Source organism: Kogia breviceps, chromosome 5, assembly GCF_026419965.1.
Source record: "Kogia breviceps isolate mKogBre1 chromosome 5, mKogBre1 haplotype 1, whole genome shotgun sequence".
NCBI classification, from domain to species: Eukaryota; Metazoa; Chordata; class Mammalia; order Artiodactyla; family Physeteridae; genus Kogia; species Kogia breviceps.
This window is the reverse complement of record NC_081314.1, coordinates 147,726,655-147,753,166: the sequence shown is the minus strand read 5'-3', so window position 1 is coordinate 147,753,166 and position 26,512 is coordinate 147,726,655. Positions and strand designations below refer to the sequence as shown.

Here is a 26,512-nt window from a genome sequence, read left to right as displayed (position 1 = left end):
ATCATGTTCATTCACTTGGTAGTTGTCTTAGAAATCAAAGTAAGAAAACCTTCAGTTAGCTTCAGATTTCTTATCTTTGAGCGCCAACTCCTTCTGTCTCTTTTAAAGGTTCTAAGATTAACATATTAAAATCACTACACTTTGCTAAATAGAAATTAGGGCAAACACAAAGAAGCTTTCTCCTCTCTCACTTGGTTTTATATATATATATATACACACGTATATATGGTCCTTGCAATAAAGTCTCACATAAAGGTACAGGGGGTGGAGTCAAGATGGCGTACTAGGAGGACGTGGAATCCGTGTCTCTGCACAACTAGGGCACCTACCAGGCACCAGTGGGGGACCACAGACACCTAAGGGGACAGGAGGAACTCCCAACAACTGGGTAGGACGTGGGACATGGGGTGAGTGAAGAGGGAGGAGAAGTGGTGGAGGCGGGAGGGGACTGGCGCCCCTGAGGGGCGGCTGGGGGAGGGGAAGGGATCCCACACCTGAAGGGGGAAATTGGGGGGCCACTGGGAGGGCAGAGGATCAAAAGGGAGCGTGGCCGGGTCTCCCCTGCCCAGGAGCCTGCTGAGATCCTGGGCCTGATCCTGTGCCCACCGAGGCCTCCTCCAGCCACGAGGGTCCCAAGGGAGTGGGAGGGAGGGAAGGGGAGCAAAAGTAAAGGCCGCACCTCCAGGACCAGCACCCCTGAGAGGCGGCTGGGGGAGGGGAGGAGTTCCTACACCCAGCGGGACCCACCCACGCACAGTTAGGGGCCCAGCAGCAACAGGGGAGAGCCTGGGGGAGATGGTGGGGAGGGGTGTGAAGGAACGGAAGGGAACAGGGCCAGCACTTCCCCTGTCCACTTAGGCACCAGGTAGCCTGTTGGGCTCCCTGGCCTAATCCTCTGCCCTCCCAGCCTCCCTCCTGCTGCGCAAAGCCCAAGCCCTGCCCCTACACTCGGAGACCCCCTCTGAGACCCCCTCCAAGGCACTGGGACCAAGCCCCACCCATGCACACCCACTCAGGGCCCCACCTCCTGACTCCAGAGCTCCACACTCCAGAGGCCCTCCCTTCCACGAGCTGCCTCTCCCCTCCAGCCCTAAGCAGAGGCCCCTCACACCCGCCTAGGTCCCGCCCCACCCTAAACCCCGCCCCTGCCTAAGTTCCACTCCCACCTGAACTCCGCCCTCATAACCAAGGCTTCTTTTTGTTGTTGTTGTTTCTTCCTCTTTTAGATTGGGGTTCTGTTTCACCTTGTTGATACACTGTTGTTGATTCTTTTAGAATTTTATTTTTCCTAATACATCTTTTATTTTTCTAATTCTATTTTATTCTTCATACTTTGTTAGTGATCTTTCCTTTTGGCCTGTTTCCCCACCCCCTTTTCTTTCTTTCTTTCTTTTTTCTTTTTTCTGTTGTGGTTTTATTTTACCTTGTTGCAGTTGTTTCAATTATAGTTTTATTTTTCCTAACATACCTTTTATCTTTCCAATTTTATTTTTTTATTCTTTGATATTGTACTGCACCTTTTCTTTCTTTCTTCCTTTTTTTTACCATGCCACAAAGCTTGTGAGATCTTGGTTCCCAGGCCAGAGATCAGGCCTGAGCTCCTGTGGTGGGAGCTCCAAGTCCAAACCACTGGACTAACAGAGAACCTCAGACCCCAGGGAATATTAATTGGAGTGAGGCCTCCTGGAGGTCCTCATCTCAGCACCAAGACCCAGCTCTATCCAACTGCCTACAAACTCCAGTGCTTGACATCTCAGTCCAAACAACCAGTAAGACAGGAATACAGCACCACCCATCAAAAAAATAAAAGACAAAAAAATGTTACAGATGAAGGAGCAAGATAAAAAACCTACAAGACCAAATAAATGAAGACGAAACAGGCAACCTACCTAAACAATGAATTCAGAGTAATGATAGTAAAGATGATCCAAAATTTCGGAAACAGAGTGAAGAAAATACAAGAAACATTTAACAAGGACCTAGAAGAACTAGAGCAAACAAACAGTAATGAACAACACAATTACTGAAATTAAAAATACTCTAGAAGGAATCAATAACAGAATAACTGAGGTGGAAGAATGGATAAGTAAGCTGGAAGATAAAATGGTGGAAATAACTGCCAGGGAGCAGAATAAAGAAAAAAGAATGAAAGGAACTGAGGACAGTCTCAGAGATCTCTGGGACAACATTAAACTCACCAACATTCAAATTATAGGGGTCCCAGAAGAAGAAGAGAAAAAGAAAGGGTCTGAGAAAATATTTGAAGAGATTATAGTTGAAAATTTCCCTAACATGGGAAAGGAAATAGTCAATCAAGTCCAGGAAGCATAGAGAGTACCATACAGGATAAACCCAAAAAGAAACACACCAAGACACACATATTAATCAAACTATCAAAAATTAAATACAAAGAAAAAATATTAAAAGCAGCAAGGGAAAAGCAACAAATAACATACAAGGGAATCCCTATAAGGTTAACAGCTGATCTTTCAGCAGAAACTCTGCAAGCCAAAAGGGAGTGGCAAGACATATTTAACTAAAGTGATAAAAGGGAAAAACCTGCAACCAAGATTACTCTACCCAGCAAGGATCTCATTCAGATTCAATGTAGAAATTAAAACCTTTAGAGACAAGCAAAAGATAAGGGAATTCAGCACCACCAAACCAGCTTTACAACAAATGCTAAAGGAACTTCTCTACGCAGGAAACACAAGAGAAGGAAAATACCCACAAAAACAAACCCAAAACAACTAAGAAAATGGTAAAAGAAACATACATATCGATAATTACCTTAAATGTAAATGGATTAAATGCTCCAACAAAAGACATAGACTGGCTGAATGGATACAAAAACAAGACCCGTATATAATGTTGTCTACAAGAGACCCACTTCAGACCTAGGGACACCTACAGACTGAAAGTGAGGAGATGGAAAAACATATTCTATGCAAATGGAAATCAAAAGAAAGCTGGAGTAGCAATTCTCATATCAGACAAAATAGACTTTCAAATAAAGACTATTACAAGAGACAAAGAAGGACACTACATAATGATCAAGGGATCAATCCAAGAAGAAGATATAACAATTTGAAATATTTATGCACCCAACACAAGAGCACCTCAATACATAAGGCAAATGCTAACAGCCATAAAAGGGGAAATCAATAGTAACATAATAATAGCAGGGAACTTTAACACCCCACTTTCACCAATGGACAGATCATGCAAAATGAATATAAATAAGGAAACACAAACTTTAAATGACACATTAAACAAGATGGATTTAATTGATATTTATAGGACATTTCATCCAAAAACAACAGAATACACTTTCTTCTCAAGTGCTCATGGAACATTCTCCAGGATAGATCGTATCTTGGGTCACATATCAAGCCCTGGTAAATTTAAGAAAATTGCTATCGTATCAAGTATCTTTTCCGACCACAACACTATGAGACTAGATACCAATTACAGAAAAAAAAAAAAACTGTAAAAAATACAAACACATGGAGGCTAAACGATACGTTACTAAATAACCAAGAGATCACTGAAGAAATAAAAAAAAAAAAATACCTAGAAGCAAATGACAATAAAAGAACACGATGACCCAAAACCTATGGGATGCAGCAAAAGCAGTTCTAAGAGGGAAGTTTATAGCAATACAATCCTACCTCAAGAAACAAGAAAAATCTCAAATAAGCAACCTAACCTTATACCTAAAGCAATCAGAGAAAGAACACACACAAAAAAACCCCAAAGTTAGCAGAAGGAAAGAAATCATAAAGATCAGATCAGAAATAAAAAGAAATAAAGGAAATGATAGCAAAGATCAATAAAACTAAAAGATGGTTCTTTAAGAAGATAAACAAAATTGATAAACCATTAGCCAGACGCATCGAGAAAAAAACTGGAGAAGACTCAAATCAACAGAATTAGAAATGAAAAGGAAGTAACAACTGACACTGCAGAAACACAAAGGATCATGAGAGATTACTATAAGCAACTATATGCCAATAAAATGGATAACCTGGGAGAAATGGACAAATTCTTAGAAAAGCACAACCTTCCGAGACTGAACCAGGAAGAAATAGAAAATATAAACAGACCAATCACAAGCACTGAAATTGAATCTGTGATTTAAAATCGTCCAAGAAACAAAAGCCCAGGACCAGATGGCTTCACAGGTGAATTCTATCAAACATTTACAAAAGAGCTAACACCTATCCTTCTCAAACTCTTCCAAAATACAGCACAGGGAGGAACACTCCTAAGCTCATTCTATGAGGCCACCATCACCCTGATACCAAAAGCAGACAAAGATGTCACAAAAAAAGATATCTCTGATGAACAGAGATGCAAAAATCCTCAACAAAATACTAGCAAACAGAATCCAACAGCACATTAAAAGGATCATACACCATGATCAAGTGGGGTTTATCCCAGGAATGCAAGGATTCTTCAATATACACAAACCAATCCATGTAATACACCATATTAACAAACTGAAGGATAAAAAATCATATGAAAATCTCAATAGATGCAGAAAAAGCTTTTTACAAAATTCAACACCCATTTATGATAAAAACGCTCCAGCAAGTAGGCATAGAGGGAACTTACCTCAACATAATAAAGGCCATATATGACAAACCCACAGCCAACATCGTTCTCAATGGTGAAAAACTGAAACCATTTCCACTAAGATTAGGAAGAAGACAAGGTTGTTCACTCTCACCACTATCATTAAACATAGTTTTGGAAGTTTTAGCCACAGCAATCAGAGAAGAAAAAGAAATAAAGGGAATCCAAATCGGAAAAGAAAAAGTAAAGCTGTCACTGTTTGCAGATGATGTGATACTATACACAGAGAATCCTAGAGATGCTACCAGAAAACTACTAGAACTAATCAATGAATTTGGTAAAGTAGCAGGATACAACATTAATGCACAGAAATCTCTTGCATTCCTATACACTAATGATGAAAAATCTGAAAGAGTAATTAAGGAAACACTCCCATTTACCAATGCAACAAAAAGAATAAAATACCTAGAAATAAACCTACCTAAGGGGACAAAAGACCTGTATGCAGAAAACTATAAGACACTGATGAAAGAAATCAAAGATAATACAAACAGATGGAGAGATATACCATGTTTCTGGATTGGAAGAATCAACATTGTGAAAATGACTATACTACCCAAAGCAATCTACAGATTCAGTGCAATCTCCATCAAACTACCAATGGCATTTTCCACAGAACTAGAACAAAAAATTTCACAATCTGTATGGAAACACAAAAGACCTCGAACAGCCAAAGCAATCTTGAGAACGAAAAACAGAGTTGGAGGAATCAGGCTCCCGGACTTCAGACTATACTACAAGGCTACAGTAATCAAGACAGCATGGTACTGGCACAAAAACAGGAATATAGATCAATGGAACAGGATAGAAAGCCCAGAGAGAAACCCACACACATATGATCACCTTATTTTTGATAAAGGAGGCAAGAATATACAATAGAGAAAAGACAGCCTCTTCAATAAGTCGTGCCAGGAAAACTGGACAGCTACATGTAAAGAAATGAAATTAGAACACTCCCTAACACCATACACAAAAATAAACTCAAAATGGATTAAAGACCTAAATGTAAGCCCAGACACTATCAAATTCTTAGAGGAAAACATAGGCAGAACACTCTATGCCATAAATCACAGCAAGATCCTTTTTGACCCATCTCCTAGAGAAATGGAAATCAAAACAAAAATAAACAAATGGGACCTAATGAAACTTAAAAGCTTTTGCACAGCAAAGGAAACCATAAACGAGATGAAAAGACAACCCTCAGAATGGGAGAAAATATTTGCAAAAGAAGCAACTGACAAAGGATTAATCTCCAAAATATACAAGCAGCTCCTGCAGCTCACCATCTAAAAAACAAACAACCCTGGGCTTCCCTGGTGGCGCAGTGGTTGGGAGTCCGCCTGCCGATGCAGGGGACATGGGTTCGTGCCGTGGTCCGGGGGGATCCCGCGTGCCGCGGAGCGGCTGGGCCCGTGAGCCATGGCCGCTGGGCCTGCGCGTCCGGGGCCTGTGCTCCGCAGCGGGAGAGGCCACAGCAGTGAGAGGCCCACATACTGCAAAAAAAAAAAAAACAAACAACCCTATCCAAAAATGGGCAGAAGAGACCTAAACAGACATTTCTCCAAAGAAGATATACAGATTGCCAACAAACACATGAAAGGATGCTCAGCATCACTAATCACTAGAGAAATGCAAATCAAAACTACAATGAGATATCATCTCACACCGGTCAGAACGGCCATCGTCAAAAAATCTACAAACAGGGCTTCCCTGGTGGCGCAGTGGTTGGGAGTCCACCTGCCGATGCAGGGGTCACGGGTTCGTGCCCTGGTCCGGGAGGATCCCACATGCCGCGGAGCGGCTGGGCCCGTGAGCCATGGCCGCTGGGCCTGCGCGTCCGGAGCCTGTGCTCCGCAACGGGAGAGGCCACAGCAGTGAGAGGCCCGCATACCGCAAAAAAAAAAAAAAAAAAAAAAAAAAAAAAAAAAAAATCTACAAACAATAAATGATGGAGAGGGTGTGGAGAAAAGGGAACTCTCTTGCACTGTTGGTGGGAATGTAAATTGATACAGCCACTATGGAGAACAGTACGGAAGCTCCTTAAAAAACTAAAAATAGAACTACCATATGACCCAGCAATCCCACTACTGGGCATATACCCTGAGAAAACCATAATTCAAAAGGAGTCATGTACCACAATGTTCACTGCAGTTCTATTTACAATAGCCAGGACATGGAAGCAACCTATGTGTCCATCAACAGATGAATGAATAAAGAAGATGTGGCACATACATACAACGGAATATTACTCTGCCATAAGAGGAAACGAAATTGAGTTATTTTTAGTGAGGTGGATGGACCTAGAGTCTGTCATACAGAGTGAAGTAAGTCAGAAAGAGAAAGACAAATACCATATGCTAACACATATATATGGAATCAAAAAAAAAAAAAAGGTCCTAATGAACCTAGGGGCAGGACAGGAATAAAGATGCAGACGTAGAGAATGGACTTGAGGACACGGGGAGGGGGAAGGGTAAGCTGGGACAAAGTGAGACAGTAGCACTGACATATATACACTATCAAATGTAAAACAGAAAGCTAGTGAGAAGCAGCTCAGCTCGGTGCTCTGTGACCACCTAGAGGGGTGGGAGGGAGACGCAAGAGGGAGGGGATATGGGGATATATGTATACATATAGCTGATTCACTTTGTTATACAGCAGAAACTAACACACCATTGCAAAGCAATTATACTCCAATAAAGATGTTAAGGGAAAAAAGGAAAGAAAAGAAAAACCTATGTACAGAGTAAACAAATGAAGTGCCTCTTACACACCCCCTCCCAAGTGTCCCCCACAGGAAATCCTGTTATACGATATAAAACTTGTCTAAGTGGAGACTATAAAGTAACAATTTTTCTTATATTCAATCATAAAATAAATCTTTAATCTGTGTCCTAAATTTAATTTTAAAAGATTATAGGTCAATTAGCACATCTGCCAAGGGCAAAGACGTCATCTGACAATAACCGGGGACTTAAGTGACCATTTGATCTCAGTGCCTGTTAGGAGCCAAACTGTGTCCCTGCAAAATTCATATGTTGAAATCCTAACCACCGGTACCTCTGAATGTGCCCGTATTTGCAGAGAAGGTCTTGAAAAGATGATTAAGTTAGAATGAGGGCTTTAGAATGGGCCCTGATCCAATCTGACTGGCATCCTTATAAGAGAAAATGTGGATACGCAGACTCCGGGGTGGGAAAAGACCGCATGAGGACACAGCAAGAAGAAGGCTGGCCACCTCCAAGCCAAGGAGGGAGGCCTCAGAAGCCAACCCTGTCGACACTTTGATCTGGACGTCCAGCCACCAGAACTGTGAGAAAACAAGTTTCTGTTGTTTAAGCCGCCAGTCTGTGGTATTTTGTTATGGCAGCCCTAGCCAACTGATACAGCACCCCTGATTTACATTTGAAGGTCAAATTCTTCTCACCCATTGAAATTCTACAGTGATTGAACATGAAGAAAAGCCTCCCATGATCTTCTCAGAATATATAGCTATTATTAATGATAATACTCCTAAGTCTTTATATTGAGTATTATGATAACTAGAGATGTCTTTGAAAATGAGCTATAGAGAGCCAGAGCTCTAAAAGAGAGGGACGGGAAAGAGCTTAGGTGTAAAACCCCAAAAGAATTAAATCTAGGCTTATGTGATAAGTAATTAAATTAACAGTGTATACTTTGTAGCTCCCCAAAATAGCCCAAAACCACTTAGCAGAAAAGCCATTTGCGTTCTGAGGTCTGTATTGTAAGAGCCACTTCTGTTTTGATCCCATGGGCAACAGGGGCATGAGAAAACCCAATAAGGATTCTGTTGTTAGAAAACAGCTAGTAGAAGCAAAAATGAGGCTTCAGATTGATGTGTTCAAAGAACCCTGTTCAGAAAACTGCTGTGTTTATTTTTCTTACTCAAGAGGCCTATTAAAAGAGTCAACTCAGACTATTTATTTCAACAACTAAGATTTCTTTCTTTTTTTTTTTTTTGGTGAGAGAGGGGAGACATCAAAATAATTTGTATAAGTAATTCAAAGCACAATCCCATTAATATTGGGTTGGCCAAAAAGTTCCTTCAGTTTTTAAGTAAAAATAAAAGACATTTTTCATTTTCACCAAGAACTTACTGAGCAATGTATTCACTGTTTTGTCCCACTACCTTCTGCCATTTTTCAGGCAACTTCATAATTCCATCTTTCCAAAACTTTTTATCTTTTTGAGCAAAGAACTGTTCCAGGTGCCTTTTACAGTCTTCCAGGGAATGGAAATTTTTTCCATTGAGAGAATTTTGTAAAGACCGAAATAAATGGAAATCTGAAGGTGCAATGTCTGGTGAATATGGCGGATGAATCAGAACTTCCCAGCCAAGCTGTAACCGTTTTTGCCTGGTCATCAAAGAAACATGAGGTTTTGTGTTATCCTGATGGAAGATTATGTGTTTACTGTTGACTAATTCTGGACGCTTTTCGTGGAGTGCTGCTTTCAGCTAGCTGGTCTAACTGGGAGCAGTATTTGTTGGACTTAATCGTTTGGTTTTCCGGAAGGAGCTCTTAATAGAGGACTCCCTTCCAACCCTACCATAAACACAACATCACCTTCTTTGGATGAAGACCGGCCTTTGGTGTGGTTGGTGGTGGTTCATTTCGCTTGCCCCACGATCTCTTCCGTTCCACATCATTGTACAGTGTCTACTTTTCATAGCACATCACAACTTGTTTTAAAAATGGAATGTTTTCGTTATGTTTCGGTAGAGAATCGCATGCAGAACGGTCAAGGTTTTCTTCGCCTATGTGGAACCCAAACACCAAAGCAATTCACATAACCAAGCTGGTGCAAATGATTTTCATTGCTTGATTTGGATATTCTGAGTATGTTGGCTATCTCCCGCGTGGTATAACGTTGATTGTTTCTCAATTATTGTTTCGATTTGGTCACTATCAACTTCAACTGGTCTACCCGACCGTGGAGCATCGTCCAGTGAGAAATCTCCAGCACGAAACTTCTCAAACAACTTCTGGCACGTTCGATCAGTCACAGCACCTTCTCCATACACTGCACAGATCTTCTTTTGTGTTTTCAGTTGCGTTTTTACCTTCCTTGAAATAATCTAGCATAATATGCCGAAAATGTTGTTTTTCTTCCACCTTCAATATTAAAATGGCTACACAAAAATTCACCAATTTTGGTTAGTTTTTTTTTTTAAATGCACGCTGATATGACAGCTGTCACAATACAATCTAACAAAATTGTTTCAAATGAAGTTAAAGACAACTAAGCGCTACCAGAGCCATCTTACGGAAAAAACGGAACGAACCTTTCGGCCAACCCAATACAAATCTCTCTCTCCGTGTGTGTGTGTGTGTGTGTGTGTGTGTGTGTGTGTGTGTGTGTGTGTGTGTGTGTGTGTGTGGTCACTCAATTGGGGACACGTGGATACGAGGATGGGGCCAGCCAGGGCGCCCACAGGCAGCTCCAGGGGCGTCTGCGGAGCATCGGCATCGGCGTGTGGCAGCACCCAGGCAGGAGCAATGACTGCCGACAGGCAGAGGGGCCACTCAAACGTAAAGGGAAACATCAGGGGACAGTGGCCTTGCTCTGCGGAGGGACGCAGGCACTCCGTCTGGATGGTGCCCAGGCTTGCTGGCACCTGACTCCAGGCTGGGCCTAAGCCCAACGGCTGAGGAGAGCCCAGCTCAGACGCTCCCCAAGAAAGGAGGGCAGAGCCCCGGGTTGCTGCTTATCTGAACCTGTTTTCTTATTTACACCAGTTGTGATTAGACTTGCTGTTCCATGCCGTCAGGTGACTGATGCAGACCTTCGCTATTTCCTGAATTATGACTGCATGCTCTGAGATTTTTAGAAGCATATATATTCATGTATTAATCATGTAATTTTAAACTTTCTTTGTTAAAAGCAGATAAGAACTAATTAAACACGGGGCGGGGGGAAGAATTCAGAAAGACGACTTCAGTGACTTAAGCATAAATGGGTATTTCAACAAACTCAGCTTAACATTTTCTTAAAATTTTTAAAACAGAAGGACAATCATAAAGTAGATAACTTTTACCAACGTAAAGAGACACTAACACATGTCCAACAAAACATAAATAACTACAGATAAAGATATATCATTCAGATTTTATTTGTTTATTTTTGGCCACGCTGTGTGGCTTGTGGGGTCTTAGTTCCCCGACCAGGGATTGAACCCAGGCCACAGCAGTGAAAGCGCCAAGTCCTAACCACTGAACCACCAGAGAATTCCCTCATTTGGATTCTAGATGACCAACACTAAGAGTAAAAAGCTGGCTATTTTTGAAACAACTCTAATTTTCAAAGAAGTCGATTATAACTAAAAATAGAAACGTGTAGGCTAGACAGTCTTTTAGACCCGAGATGCTATCACTAAGACGACAGTCTAAGCAAAGATGAGTAACAGGCCCAGGCAGACCCATGAGGATGCGGCAGACGCACCTCGGCCGGCCGTGGCCAGGGCCAGTCACACATCATCTGCTGCACGCTTCACCTTCCTAAGGAGCAATGAAAACTTACAATCATTTTACGCACTCAACTTTTATTTTAGGGTCCCTAGAACTGCAAATCCACCAAGTTACTTAGTGTCAAAGCATTTTTAAAATTCAGATTTTCAATCCGTAACAGTCCATTGCAACCAGAACAGAATCGGTCTTACGTTGATACTTCAAGAGCAGAGGACTGAGTCCACAGTCCTGCTCGGTGTGAAAATGCCTCCCGCAGGTAACAAGCAGTGAAAGCTTCATCCTCCTGAAAACCTACATCCAAACCAAACCGTGCAAAGTGGTTCCATTAGGGGGAGGAGATTACAGAGGGGCTCACAGCCTGCATCTCAGGAATGTGGGATGTCTAAACTAGACTAAAATAAAGGCACATATTCTCTTAATCTAGAAGAAAGATGTTTGTATCTATGTTCAAAAAGCCATACCTTCGTTGTTGCTAATGTTCCTATAATGTTTATGTAATCATTTTTAAAAGATTTTAGCACTCAGTTAGAATTTGGCATGAAACAGTCTGCAGAAAAAGTAGCGTAAGTTACCAAATGTGGTTTGAATGTTCCTGAGCTACCAACTACGCCTCTGGGGATACTGAGAAAAGTCACCTCTCAATTGGGGAAGAAACAGGGTTTTCATACGTATAGAATCATTACCAATGGTTCTCTCCCAGACGCATGTTATGGGCAGTCGGAAATCTACGAAACTGGCCAACTCCCTGGGGCCTGGGAACATGTTACATTACATGGGGAGGGAGAATTAAGGCTGCCGGTGGATGAAGGCGGCTAGTCAGCTGACCTTAAAGAGATGATCCTGGATTCTCTGGATGGCCCACTGGACTCACAAGGGACCTTAAGTCGGGAAGAGGGAGGCGGAAGAGCCACAACCGAAGAGACGGCATCACGGGAAAGACTGACCTGGTGTCACTGGCTTTGAAGGCGGAGGGGCCCAGAGAGCCAAGGACGCGGGCACCTCTAGAAGCCAGAAAAGGCAGGAAATGGATTCTCCCCCCCGAGCCTCGGGAAGGATCAGCCCTGCCCACATCTTGATTCTAACCTAAGGAGACCCACTCAGACTTCTGGCCTCCAGAGCTCTGAGAGAATATCTCTGTTACTTTAAGGCACAAAGCCTGCGTAATTTGTTACAGCAGCCGCAAAAAAACGGACACAACTATCAAAAGTGTATGAGAGACTTAAAAGGGAAAAATAAAAGCATTTGATTTGTGCTGCCACCCCCCCTGTCCCCCCCCCAAAAAACCTATGTAATCTGATCTGATGATCCGGGAGGATGTGCTAAATAAACTATAGAGGGTTTGGCCCCAGGTGAGAGCTAGCTAACAAAAGTCAAAAGAGGGCCCCTCTGTTTACCGTGCATTCTCGGACAGCACTCTGCACAGGCGCCCTGAGCCCTCCCAGCAGCCCCGGGACCTAGAGCCACCCCACACGTGGAGGCCCAGGCACCCGGCACCTGCCCACCCAGCTGAGTCAAGCGGCTCCCAAGCACCAGAGCTGGGCCGAGCCGCACGGGGCAGCCCACTCCGAACTCAATGTTCTTGGCTGCCACTCCGAGCTGCTTCTCTGTTTCCTCATTTTATTGTTTCCTAAGGAATCTGCAGTGGCTGTGTTGACACCGCTTGGCTGAAAACACAGGCTCCAGAAGACCTTCCACCAAAACCACCACCAAGAGTGCACCGTTATGTCACCGGCATCCCACTGTTACCAATGCTGAAACATACAAACTGTGAAGGCCCTCACACAAAAGTAGGAAAGGATCAGGAAATTACAACCATGAGAAAGTGGCAGATAAAAACCCAATGTTCAGCCAATCTGCCGCTGAGGACAGCTTTCCGAAACACCTGCTACCATGTATTTTCAATATCGGTACCTTTATTTGGAGATTTATGTTGGATAAAAGATATTAAATAAAGATTTTAAATATTTTATTGATACTCTCATACAGTACAATTCTTCTTCAAATTCTTTAGTGTAATCTCAGTAAAAGGAAAGAGTAACTTTTCTAATAAAATGCATCTCGCATTTTATCTTAAATTGTTGAAGACATCCGGATTACTTAGTCTGTTAATAAGATGGCTGTCTTCAACCGTCTAGCGGGCAGCGTCTTAACTTAAAAAAAAAAAGGGGTCAGATTTACCCTTTATGGCTCCAGAGGCTCCACAGCACTAGAGGGTGGATCGTGGCTCCACATGAAGAAGTGTGTGGTGTAGACAGAGGAACCTGCCTTTGGCTCATCCGCACCTGACGACCTCCTAGTTGGGTCTCTGGAGACTAGGCCGCTGTGGAGAGGCTGGACTAGGACTAGGGAACCTACCTCAGGCCCTTCCAAGCAAGCGATGCTATGGCTTTACTTCAAAAAAAGTCAAAGGAAATATAGAATTTATCTAACATTTGCTTTATATAAAAGTTGATAAAAACAGCCATTCTTTAAGCATGCTGTTAACAAAATAAAGCTACGCTTCACTGTGAGGCAGCTGACTCCTACTGGAAAACAAGAAGTGTTGAGGAGGGCACTGTCTTTAACCCTAAGCACACGTGCGCTCACCCTCAGACCGTACGTTCCTTAATTTCTCCTCAACAGCTTCTAGTACAACCGACCTGCAAATGGACAAAAAAAAAGTCCAAAGTCACAAACTGGGAAGTCACTGCAGCCTATTCAACAATATGTAACACGTATTTTCCATAATTTATGTGTAGTGTCAATGTGGTAATCAAAGTGAATTCCTGCCTCAAGTTGGTAGCTCTCTCGCGGGGACAACTGACATCAGATGTGTGCTCCGGGGTACGGCAGCCTCCCCGGGGCTCTTCCCAGGGTATCTGTACATGAAAGGCTTTCACATTTGGGGGTGGGGGCAGGGAGTGAAAGCTAACGAGAAAGAACAAAAAAGACCCAGATGGCATCCAGATTCTGCAAGTATTAATAGAAATTAAGGCTTAGCCTGTGCCCGAAAACGACCAGGCAACCGATGGCCCATTTCTACACATGAACACTGCGCTCCCTTCACTGGAAGGTCGATACTGAGAAGAAAAGCAAATGAACCCTCCCGCAGCTCCGAGCCGCAGAGGCCAAGTTTCAAGAAAAGTAATTCCTCCATTCGACATGATGGGAATCGCCTGCACTTGGTCGTCAGTTGTCACATCCCCTGCCTCAGGCCTTCCAAAATAACGGTGATTAAATCACAACTCCGCACACCCGGCCAGGTCAGCACCAGCTTTCATGTTAGGCAGTTCCATCCAGCTTTCCCCCAGCCTGACTGTGACAGACACACGTGCTCCCCCACCCCGTGTCCCTCACCCCCGGTACCCAGTCTACGCAACAGTCACCACCCCGCAGGTGTGACCAAAGGGAAAAAGTACAATGTGTGCGTGTTAGTCAAGTTTCACACTGTGGGGGTTTGCAGAACAGGAACTACAAGCAACACACAGAGACTACTCGCAAGATAGAAAGTCCCGAAGTCCTTCTTTGTTGACACGAAAGACAAGTTAACACACACGCCAAGCGTTAAGGCGGTCTGAGTACACACTTCTAACCGGGGGACAGCAGTCACCTTCTCTAGCACTCAGACACCACACTAGACTTAAAACTGAAGAGTTCCAACAGAAACAGAAAGATCGGATAAATGCATCTAAATATGTGAAGACTGAAGATTCAGCCTTTGAAGGTTTACATATTTTTAAAATACAGGAAAGACAGTAAGATTGCAGCAGTTTGAACCCCTGCATTTGCGAGTTCAGGAGGAGATCCTGCTCACTCCGGGCACGCCCCTGACCTGCGGACTTGGGTAGAAGGGCTCCCAAAGGGCTCCTTCCCCGATCTCCCCTTCACCTCCTTAAGGTCTGTCCGAAGATCACTCTCTTTCTCAATGTGGTCTAACTGCACTTTTCAACAGGTGCGCCATCGTGAAGGGGGTTTGAGAACATCTAGCAAGACTAAGTGTTTACCACAGTCCCAGCAACCCTTGCAGTGCTTGCTCTACCCCGACAGGTACACGGGGAAAATGAGAACACAGACGCACACGCAAGGCTACTCGGTACAAGACTATGTCAAACAGCAAGAGATGAAACCGTTCAAATTCCACCGATGGGAGACCGGTGGAATAAAGCACAGCACGTGGACACGACAAAGGTCTAGGGGACTATAAAAAGCAACGGGAAAGATCTCACACACTATGTCCACCAGGAAACGTTGAGGGAAAATAGCAAAGTGGGAAAAATGTGTGTGTAGTTTGTAATCTCTGACCTAAGAAGGGGAAGTACAAATATGTATGAATGTCTCCTATAGAAGGAGACTATTTAGGTCAGGGCAGGGATACGGTAGAGAGGACAGGGGTATACGCTAGATTGTTTTAAATGTATCGTGTTGGCAGATTTGCCTTTGGAAGCATGTATTTTATATAATTATAAAACAAATTAAATTTTTAAAAAGCTTTCCCTAAAAATATCAGGAAAATATAAAACAAATGAGCTTATTAAATGTATGTGCAGTTCGTAGACATTTGACTATTCATTCCTAGTGGGGTAACATATCCAAATGCCACAAAGAACTCCTAAAAAAGTTTTAAGTCTATCTTCACTAGTCACTTTGTTGATGGCAGAGTTAAAGTGTTATTCAGAGGCTGTGGAAGGTGGAGTAAGTAGTTCCCTGGACCTGCAGCACCAGCATCATCTGGGTGTTTGTTACAAGTGCTGGTTCCCAGGCCCCACCCCATACCTGCTCAGTCAGAAACTCTGGGGTGGGGCCTGGCCTCGGGTTCCAACGAGCGCTCCACTGGATTCTGATCCAGTCTGAGAACCTCGCTCTAACACTATCATCCCTGAAAACTGGAGGAAAGAAAATATAAAAGAGCAGGAAGAAAGCAAATATAGAGGATAGAGCGGTTAAATAAAACCCTGAAGTTCTGAATTTGAATTGAAAAGATCAAAGTGAACTCAGGATGTGCTTCCACCTTTAAATTCCTAGCTCTGCCCCCTGAAATAGCCCAGCAGCAACTAGAAGCCCAAGCACACAGACTGGGGTCTCCAAATACCATCTCCCACTAGAAGGAATCAGGGCTCCCTGGAGAATGGCTACTCCAGGTCCAGACAGCAAATGCACAAAATGAGTCTGGAACATTGCGTCATACCAGAGAGCAAGGAAACTAACAGATTCCTACACTCACAAGCCTGCTGGCAAAGAGGGAACTTGCCCATCAGTAACGATAACAAGTGCATGGACTGAAACAAACCAAGTATGTTTAAATCCTTAAGTTCATAATGATACTACAGAAATAAAATAAAATAAAAATAAGCAAAAGCTAATTGATCACCAATGAAGAATACTAGTGAACTAACTCATTTTGAGAAGTTATGTAAAGGAGAAGAATCAAGTATTTGGTCTGCCTTTCCTATACAAAACTATACCACTGAGTAACCAAATAACATAAACAAGTGTGTGTGTGTGTGTGTGTGTGTGTGTGTGTGTGTGTGTGTATACAAATACACACTCTTTACAGAAATCTTTCAGGTAATAAATGAAGAAACGGTAAAATTAGAATAAATAGCATGGTTTTGCAACCCTTAGGTAATTAATGATGTGAGAATAAATATCTGCTAACATCACAAAAAGAGAGACCAGCGGACATTACTGCGCCTGCTGACAGAAGAACACACCACCACCTGTGCAAGTCTTGCCAGAAAAATCCAAACTGCATTCTGACCCAGACTCGGGCTCTGACACCCTTCAGGAAACAGAGGACAGAGGATGGTGTTCAAGGACACCACAGGACACAGCTGGCACAGTCCAGGCAGGGGACCACAAGACACACCCCCTGGGCTCCTCAAGAAGCTGCAAGGAACAAAAGAGGGATGGGGGGAAATCAAAATTTCAAGAGCGACTGAAGACATTTACCTAAAAACCTTATTTGGATACTAAATAATTCAAATAATTTTTTAAAAAAAGACACTTCAGACATGTTGGAAATGTAAACGCTGAATATTTGATACTAAGGAATTGTGTTTTTTTAGATGCCATAAAAGTTTTTGCAGTTATGTCTTTTAGAAGTCCTGGTCTTTTAGAGATCCATACTGTCTTAGCTCAGGCTGCCACGATAAAACACCCCAGATGCAGTGGCTGAAACAGCACAATTGTTTTCCTCCTCATTCTGGAGGCTGGAGTGCAAGGCGCCTGACTGTGCTCCCAGGGAGGGCTCTCCTTCCTGACTTGCAGAGCACAAGTGCCCTCCCAATGTCTCCTCCTCTTCTTATGAGGTCAGTGACACCACTGTAAGGTACCCACCACCCTCGTGACCCAAGCCAATGCTGATGACCTCCCAGAAGGTCGCATCTCCAAATACCACCGCATTAGGGGCTTGGGCTTCACTACATGAATTTGGGCAGGCCACACAAATATTCAGTCCGGAACACACACATTTACTGATAAATGCGTGATGCCTAAGATTTGCTTGAAAATAACACAGGACTGGAAGGAATGAGGGGTATAAAGAAGCAAGACTGACATTCGTTCAATTGTTGAAGTTGAGCGATAGGTTTGTAAGGTTTCTTCACATAATTCTATTTCTTTTTACATATTTGCAAGTTTCTGTAATAAAAAGTTTGAAATGTTAACAATTCTGCCATTTCTCTTACCCTTTTCTCTTTGTCCTTTTCGGCCTAGCACATATCACCTATTACATAATTTACTATGTATGTACACTGTCTATCTCCTCTTGCTGGAACGTAAGCTCTAAGAGGGCTGGGGTCTCTGCTCACAGGTGTAACCCAAGCACCTGCAACAGCACCTGGCACAGAAGAGATGCTGAGTACACATTCGCTGATGGCGAATCTAGCCCAACTCCCTCATGTTCTACACTAGACAATTCAGGGCCCCCAAAGGACAGGATATCCTACAGAAGATGCAATGACGGTGCTTGCTGGTGGTCAAGTTCTCCGAGTATGAATTTAATTTTAGAATGAGTAAGATTACACTAAATATTTCCAGTACAGTTGCCCTACTCAGTTCTTCGACTGCTGAACTAAAGGAAGTGATATTCTTCTTTTACTTAACTCTATGGCAAAGGCTTTCTCTCAGGGGTAATTTTAGGGACAATCCTCCCTTCCGTGTGGGCAGACAGTGTCTGACACCCTGACCACTAGGTAAGGTCGTGGGGGAGGAGGAGTCGCCACCTTGCTGCTGGTCCTCGCCGTGCTACCTAATACTGAGGGGTCCTGGTCAGGCACAGCGAAACTGGCCCTCAGGTCTTCAACCTCCAAATGACCTGACGGCCCTTCCCACTGTGCACCTCAATGCCTAGAAACTTTTGAGCTGACCCAGCCAGACTAAGAGTGCCTACAAACGGTGAGCTATGTATGGATGTAGTAAAAATTGTTACCACAGGGGTTATTGTTAGTTCCAAGGCTCTACCTAAAATCCCAGCTCTGAAACTTATGCAACAACTTCCAAACACTAAACAGATCTGTTAAAAATAAAAAAACTTCCAAACATATCCCACTCTGTGGTGAAACCAACGTCTAAGCCTACTGTCAGTTTCTTCATAATTTCTCTGCTCACTTTTTAAAAAATTTTGCAAACAAAGGCCTAAAATAATATTGAGGAATGAAACATCATGTAACACTTGTGCAGGAAGACAAAAGCATTTATTTCCCTAGGGGAAGAAAGAGGGAAAGAAAGATTGCAGAAAGCGTTCGTCTTTTCCTAAGAGATCATCCCACCTTGTATCGACATCTCAAGCCCCAATTCCAGATGCCAGGGCACTGCTCCTTGGTCAGGAGGAGAATGAGGACAAGCCTCCAAGCAGAGGAAGTGACATAAAACCAAAGACATTCGACGGATGCCGGCCGACGTGCACCTGAACGCCATGCAGACACTGCAGTGAAGGAGCTGAACAGGACGCCCAAAAGATCTGTCCACGTCTTGACGCCCCAGAACCTGAGAATGAACCTTATTTGGCAAAGGGGTCTTTACAGATGTGATTAAGCTCAGGCTCTCAAATAAGATCATTCCAGATCATATATGGATGGGACCTAAATCCAATGACAAGAGGTCACTTGTCAGGTCAGATAAGAGACAGAAGGGAAAACACAGGGAGAGAGAAAGCAGTGTGAAGACAAGGCAGAGACTGGAGCAGTGTGGCTACAAGCCGAGGATTCCTGGGAGCTGGAAAGAGGCAAGAAAGGATTCCCACCCCGCCCACTCCCCCAAAGCCTTGGGAGGGAGTACAGCCTTGCTGACACTCTGATTTTCAACTTCTGGTCTCCAGAACTGTGAGAGAATATATTTCTGTTGTTTTAAGCCATCCAGTTTCTGGCAATTTGTTACAGCAGCCCTAGAAAACTAATACATATGGTATAAAATACAAAAATAGAAGGTACATCTTTCCTAGTGCTACACCAATTCATCTTTTAGGTATGTTTTCGGCCATACTTCTCATACGTCAAAGTAAACCCAGATGAACAGGCAGTTCAGAAGAGGTCCAAGCACAAGTACACGCATAAAAAGAGCCTCACTAATTGTCAGGTATATAACACCAAACCAACTCTGAGGGCCTTGGGCTGGGCAGAGAGTTCTTAGGTATGATATCGAAAGTAAAATCCATAGAAAAAAAATTGGTAACTGGATTTCATCGAAATTTAAAATGTTTGTACTTCAAAATACATTAACTGAAAGACAACCAAAGATCAGGACCAAATATTTGCAAATCATCTATCTGATAAAGGACATATATCAAGAAAATACAGTGAAACCTTACAACTCATGCAAATGTACAGAGCAGCATTACTCACGACAAAAAGCTGGAAACGATCCAAATGTCCATCAACTGGCGAATGGATAAACCAGATGCGGTCCATCCACACAGTGGAATACGAGTCAGCAATAAAAAAGGGGCAAATTATAGTTGGTGCAACACGGATGAACCTCAGAAACACTGCAGAGTGAAAGAAGCCGGACAGAAGACAGCATATTACGTGATTCACTTCTTTGAAATGTCTAGAAAACGCAAATTTATAGGGACAGAAAGCAAATTAGTGGCTGCCTATGCCTGGGGATAGGAGCAGAGATTGACTGCTAACAAGTTCTTGGGGTGATGGAAATGTTCTAGAACTGAATTACGGTGATGGCTGCACAACTCTGTATATTTACTATCAGTCAGAGGATTGCACGTGTACAATGGATATTAATTTTATAGTATGTAGATTAGAGCTCTTAATAAAGTTGTTCAGAAACAGTCATCCATCAGACTGGCAAAAACTACAAAGATGACCCCCATTCAGCGGGGCGGAGTATATCTCAGAGGACAGCGTTCTCACAGGGTGACTGAGGGGCAGGTCTCAAAATTTAAACTGCTCCCCGCTTCTGACCCAGCAATTACACTTCTAGATTCCATTTTTTATCATGAAAATGTATTCCTGTTCTTATTTATACACATTTAAGGTTAAAGTTTCATTTCGAAAAGTTACAGCTCTATCTTCTTTCAAGGCTTTATCCAAATGCCAGGTTGACAGTCTCTCAATCCTAAATGTTCCACAGCAGAAGCTGAATCATCGACCCGAGAATGCTTTGTTTTGGTCACAGTTAAATTTCTATTGACGTATAGTAAAGAAAACATATCTGAACACGACTCAGAAGGACCATTTTAAAGATTATGGCCCCTACCATACCACTGAGCTTTTCTTTTACTGGATTAACATGTATTTCCTCAATTCAAAAACTCCAAACAGAGAATGTCCTAGAATCAAAAAGAAGAAAAAAAACTAAGCGCATAGCAGTTTACCTAAAAACAAGTCTGAGTGATCAGGATTCAAATTCTACAAAATGATCTTGATGAAGACGTGTATTTAAAGAAAATAACTTTACACCATCAAAAGCGCCTGCCTTATGGAAGCGTTCAATGACACAGAGCACAGTTTTCCCTTTACAGTAATGTTTACTCATTCGTTGATCTGATTCTTCAACAAATATGTACTGATCACCAACTGCGCGCTCAGCACCGTCCGGGCGCCAGAAACACAGCCGTGATCATAACAGATAAAGTTCCCGCAATCCTGAACCGCACGTTCTAGTGTGCGGGCAGCCTGGGTTAGGGGTGAAGAGAAACAATCCACCATGAAAAAACAAAGGTTCTATCATGGGGGTGCTGAGCCAATAAGACTGAATAAAGTCGAAGCGATGCCAAACCCTAAGCAGGCCTGGGAAGTGGCACATGAGCAGCCCAGGGAGCGGGAGGGACGCACCCAGGGGGTCAGGAAAGCGATGCGGGCACCACGCGAACAGGGGCTGCAGGGACCCAGTGGTTAAAGGCACAGCCAGGAGGCCAGTGCTGGGGCCAGGGGGCGGTAGGACGCAGAGGGTCTCAGAGCCCATGGGAAGGCCTGGGAATATTACGCTGAGAAGGTGGGTGGCCCCTGGAGGGGCCTGAGCAGAGGAATTACATGCTGTACTTCTCTCTTAGAGAGACTGCCTTCAACCCCAGAGAGAACGCGCTTCAAGGGCCAGGCTGGAGATGGTGTGGCCAGCTGGGAGGCTGCTGGGGTCCCAGGGAGAGATGAAGGGGGCGGGGCTTGGGGGGAGCAGCAGTGAAGGTGTGGAGAAGGGGCTGACTCCTAGATCAGTTCGAAGGTAGAATGCTATTTGCCGGTAGACGGAACGGCGGTCGGGCGAGAAAGCAGCTGGGGATGACGACAAGGTCACCGATTTTAAATGTAAAAACCAAACATTCTCTAAGTGCAAAATGCTGTGAATACATTTAAAATTCACGTTAAGAGCAGTTCCAAAGGAACGATTTGACTGAAGGCGGGGACAGAAGGGAGGAAAGACAGAAGGAAAGGTGATAGAAAGGGAGGAGAGAAAGCCCAGGAGGCTGTGGGCAAACGCCAGCAGGGAGACTGTGAGAGAGGGAGGCGATCGGGAGAATCTGAGGCTGCGCAGTCCCCGTCCCGCGGTCTGTCATCTAGATCCGAAGCCCCCAGGCCAGAGCAGAGGGCCCGGAGATCAACACGGAGCCCCTGGGAGACCACGCACCAAGTTGTGCACTCCATGTGAAAAGCCACTCCACTCCGTCAACTGGCAAAAAAGTTTTTTTAGACAAAAAATTCTTCAGTAAGTCACTGGCCTTTTCAATAAAAGGTAACCAAGGTGGCCTTTCCTACCTCTTGTGTGGACCAACCACCATGCCGTCAGTTCCTTTCTAGGGAAAGACCGGCCCATGTGTTATGTCTGCCATGCTTGATTACTTCAGAGATTCATCAGTGCTTAAATTAAAAAAAAAAAAAATCAGACCCCCGAGTCTCGTTTGCATAAACCAAACTTTACTAGAAACTCTTCAGAAACACATCTTGTAAATCAGGCACATGAGCCGACGTTCAAGTGGAAAAGGAAGCTTTTCACTTCTGAATTACTGGTTCAATTGAATCCACCCTAGAGTTGGGCTAACATACTAGTAGCATGGGTTCCCAAATGTGTACCCAGGTGTTTCAGGGTACCGCAGCAAACCCAGAGAGGGCCCAAAGGATGTTCCAAATTTTTGAGGGGAAACAGCAATACTGAAGATGTCCCAGGCCCCAGCTGAGTTAATCAGTTTCAATACTACATCGTGCAACAGTTCTTTCAATGACATCATTATCATCACAAAACAGGGTAACTGCTGTAATAAAAGACCAAGAATCACCCCCCACCACTGTCAAATAAACGAAGCAGCAGTGTCCAGTCTGATTTCCAGGTTAGAGAAGTTGTGTAGTGCCCAACAGGTGCAACCATCCTAATATGTTACTCTGGTTATCTAAGAATGAAATAAAAATTTTCGTCCAATTTATGCGTATTTTTTTTTCAAATAACTATTGTTAGGACATAATACTTAATAAAATTATTTGAACCAAACTACTTAATAAATGGAATTATTAAATATTCTTTTTAGCCTAGAGGTGCCATGAAAAAATTACTGAGGACACTATGGCCACCATGCACAGAGGAAACTGAGAAGTCCCTCCTGAGTAGCTAACATTCTTTTTGCACATTCATCACTCTTCTGAGTGCTTTACACATATTCATTCAATCCCCATATCAACCCTCTGAGACTGGTACCATCCCTGTCCCTATTTCACAGATGAGGAAGTAGTTACACAGTAAGTCCTGCCTGTTTCTAACCACACACAGGTAGAAGCGATTTCTTCTTCTTCTTTTTAAAATATTTATTTTTTATTTTTATTTTTATTTTTGGCTGTGTTGGGTCTTCGTTGCTACACACGGGCTTTCTCTAGTTGCAGCGAGCGGGGGCTACTCTTTGTTGCGGTGAGCGAGCTTCTCACTGTGGAGGCTTCTCTTGTTGCAGAGCATGGGCTCTAAGCACGCGGGCTTCAGTAGTTGTGGCATGCGGGCTCAGTAGTTGTGGCTCCTGGGCTCTAGAGCACAGGCTCAGTAGTTGTGATGCACGGGCTTAGTTGCTCTGCACCACGTGGGATCTTCCCAGACCAGGGATCGAACCCGTGTCCCCTGAACTGGCAGACGGATTCTTAACCACTGGACCACCAGGGAAGCCTGAAGTGATTTCTAAATCAAGAAAAGTACAGGTACTAATGCCTCAGCCCCTGCCCTCCAAATACAACCCATCGAACCGAGGTTTCCTAAGGAGAAACGTTTCTCCCACTTCTCAATAGCTGATTCCCTACTGGCTTAAGGATTCAATATGGACCAAGACCTGCATTTATGTGTATCAGTTTAAAAAGAGGACATTTTAAGTTACTTTTCCAGCAATGAAACTGAGAGTGGTTAAATCACAAGCACCATACTTTCACGCTTGATAGAAAATTGCAATGTGCAAATTTAAAAACTTTAACCTACAGGGGGGAAAAAAACAAAACCCAACCAGGTAAAAAGCATTATGGATCTGCTCAGTTTTGTTGCCTTTCCCCCCCTTTGAAAATTCATAATCTCGGATTGGGAACCCTAAATATAGAGATTGAGAAAAATTAAAGCAGCACCATCCGATGTGACTGGGTGAGAACAGATCATTCGAATGAACACTGCTGTTTTTCAGATACTACACAATTCCACACTGATAGTTATGTGTTATATGCTAATAAAGAAAAGCCACAAATCAGTGGAATTACAATAGCTTTGTCTGCTAAATGAGATAGCTGGAAAAGGAACATCTCTTTCCTAACATACCCTTGGATCAGAAACCTCAGTCTTTATTCCAAAGCAGAGAACTGATCCAGTGGTTGAAAAAAAAAAAAAAGCTAAGCTCTAACTTAAATTTAGATCAAATGGATCTGCTGAATTTGTTTCCGTTTCACTGTGCATCTTTCATGATTAGTCAGTTATACTACAGGTATTCACATTGCTATGGCCAGGTGATTCATTGCCAGTGCCATCACACCACTAGTACGGCAGACTGCTCGGTGCACATCCCTGTGCATTGCAGACACATCCTCCAGAATTCAGCAGCTTCACGGGGCCTGGGAGTCTAAGCAGAGCCCCCACAGAGGTAGTCACTCTGCACCAGAGGCAGTTAGGCAACAGCTTCGGGAAATTTTAATTACGGACTAAAGGCCATTAAAACTTTTAGGTATCTTCAGAATATTATTAAAATAATTTAGCAAGGTTTTCAAGGAATGATGTATTCTGTTTACCCCTAATCTCTGGGGACTTTCCACTCTTCTCATGGCCACAAAAGAACAGTTCCTAAATTTACCTCAACTGGTAACATTCTACATTCTTCTCAGAACCGCTGATGCACAATTCACTTTCACTCAAAGTAAAACGTTCTAAATCCTATGAAAAAAAACTGAAAATGAGCACATACTCTGCTCTCATTTTACAATGAACAAACACAGACCTCCTCAGGGTGCAATGGCTGGAAAAGTATTAAACAGACTTTGGAAAACTAAAATGCTGCATACTAAAGGAGCTATGTACACAACAGCAAAGCCTCCAGATGGACTTTTTTAAAGCAATTTTCCTACTAGCTCTGTCTACACTGCTTACACGAGCGGCTCCCTTCAACACATGTGCAGATGAAAGAATGGAACAAGATAAAGAAAGTATAACGTGAAACCAGGACAGCAAGTGCTTTACCGCAGCTTCAGTCCCAGACACACCAAAACGAAGTCAGCCTTCCTAAAACTTAAAAAAATCTTTAACTTTTAAAGGGATCTTTTTAATTTTCAAGGTAACTTTCTCTGAAAGTTTACTGAAGCCACTTTCTTTTCTGAGACTCCAATGAATGAATGGTTGTGCCTTTTAAAACAGAGATACCATCAGTACAGACAACAGTTTTAAACAACGGAAAAACCTCCACCAACATAGCTTTTACAATAAATCTGTAGGAAAGGAAACTATCCTTTAGCTGTCTGTCATGCATGTGGGTATGAAACTAAACACTAGACCCGTATCTCAAACACTACTAGGATAACGATTTACCTGTTTAGTCAAGGTTGAACCCAACCCAAAGGTGAACTTTCTCTTCAGATATGTATTTACATAACGCCCACAGAAACACTGCTATGAGATGTAAGCTAAGGCGTATGTATGAGATATAATTAGACTCGTTAATGTTTCGACAGGCAATACTGATCAGCACTCACAGTGTGCAGGGCACGTGGGGAGGAGTCCCCAGTGTCTGGAAGACACTGAAACCTAACAGGAAGACCACCCCGAGCCTGGCTCCTCTTCCCTGAGGGTACAGAAAGCACCTGGGAATTAACTGCAGGGCCTCCAGATCAGCTCTACACACACCTGTTCTCTCGACTAAAGGTACAGTCTTGAGCAAGACTTGCAGCTGTCCTGGTGAAAAGAGAAAACAGTTTCGAACTATGCAAGTGTCCAAATTTAGATGTGACACCGTCCATTTCCCTGAGAAAGTTTATCAGCTAAAGATAAAGCAACAGACTTCAACTTGAAATATACAATTTCTCAGGGATCTGACAAGAGAAAGCATACAAGAAGAGTATCCATTAATTTAAAAAAAAAAAAAAAAAAGGAAAGAAAAGAAGAGAGAGAAAAAAACAAGAGAGGGCTCAAGACCTACAAAACCATCTACTAAGGCCTAAGTGCCGGCCTGGATGTTGCTGTAGAAAGAGTGCTTCCTTTCAAAACGTGGAAGACCATCTGAAAAAAACTAACTGAAGATAAGAACACTGTCAGAGATCAAAAATCCTAATAGCCTGAAACACCTGTCTGCAAGTCATCAAAATGTCACCCAACATTTCAACACTTTCCATAAGCTCAGTGTTTTTTTTTTTTTTTTTTTTGCGGTATGCGGGCCTCTCACTGCCGTGGCCTCCCCCGTCGCGGAGCACAGGCTCCGGACGCGCAGGCCCAGCGGCCACGGCTCACGGGCCCAGCCGCTCCGCGGC

General features: G+C 43.3%; 1 protein-coding gene across 4 annotated transcripts in view; it reads right to left on the bottom strand.

Annotated features, from left to right (window-relative positions):
- The window catches only part of TRAPPC10 (trafficking protein particle complex subunit 10), a 91,548-nt gene that overhangs the window by 63,817 nt on the left and 1,219 nt on the right, over positions 1–26,512 (bottom strand). For 2 of the 4 annotated variants that reach the window (XM_067035216.1, XM_067035217.1), the window contains exon 1: positions 13,713–13,759. The exons of the other annotated variants lie outside the window; for them this stretch is intronic. The gene's annotated coding sequence lies outside the window, so the exon portion shown is untranslated. Of the gene's footprint in view, positions 1–13,712; positions 13,760–26,512 lie in introns of those variants that run through there. 4 annotated transcript variants of the gene reach the window in all.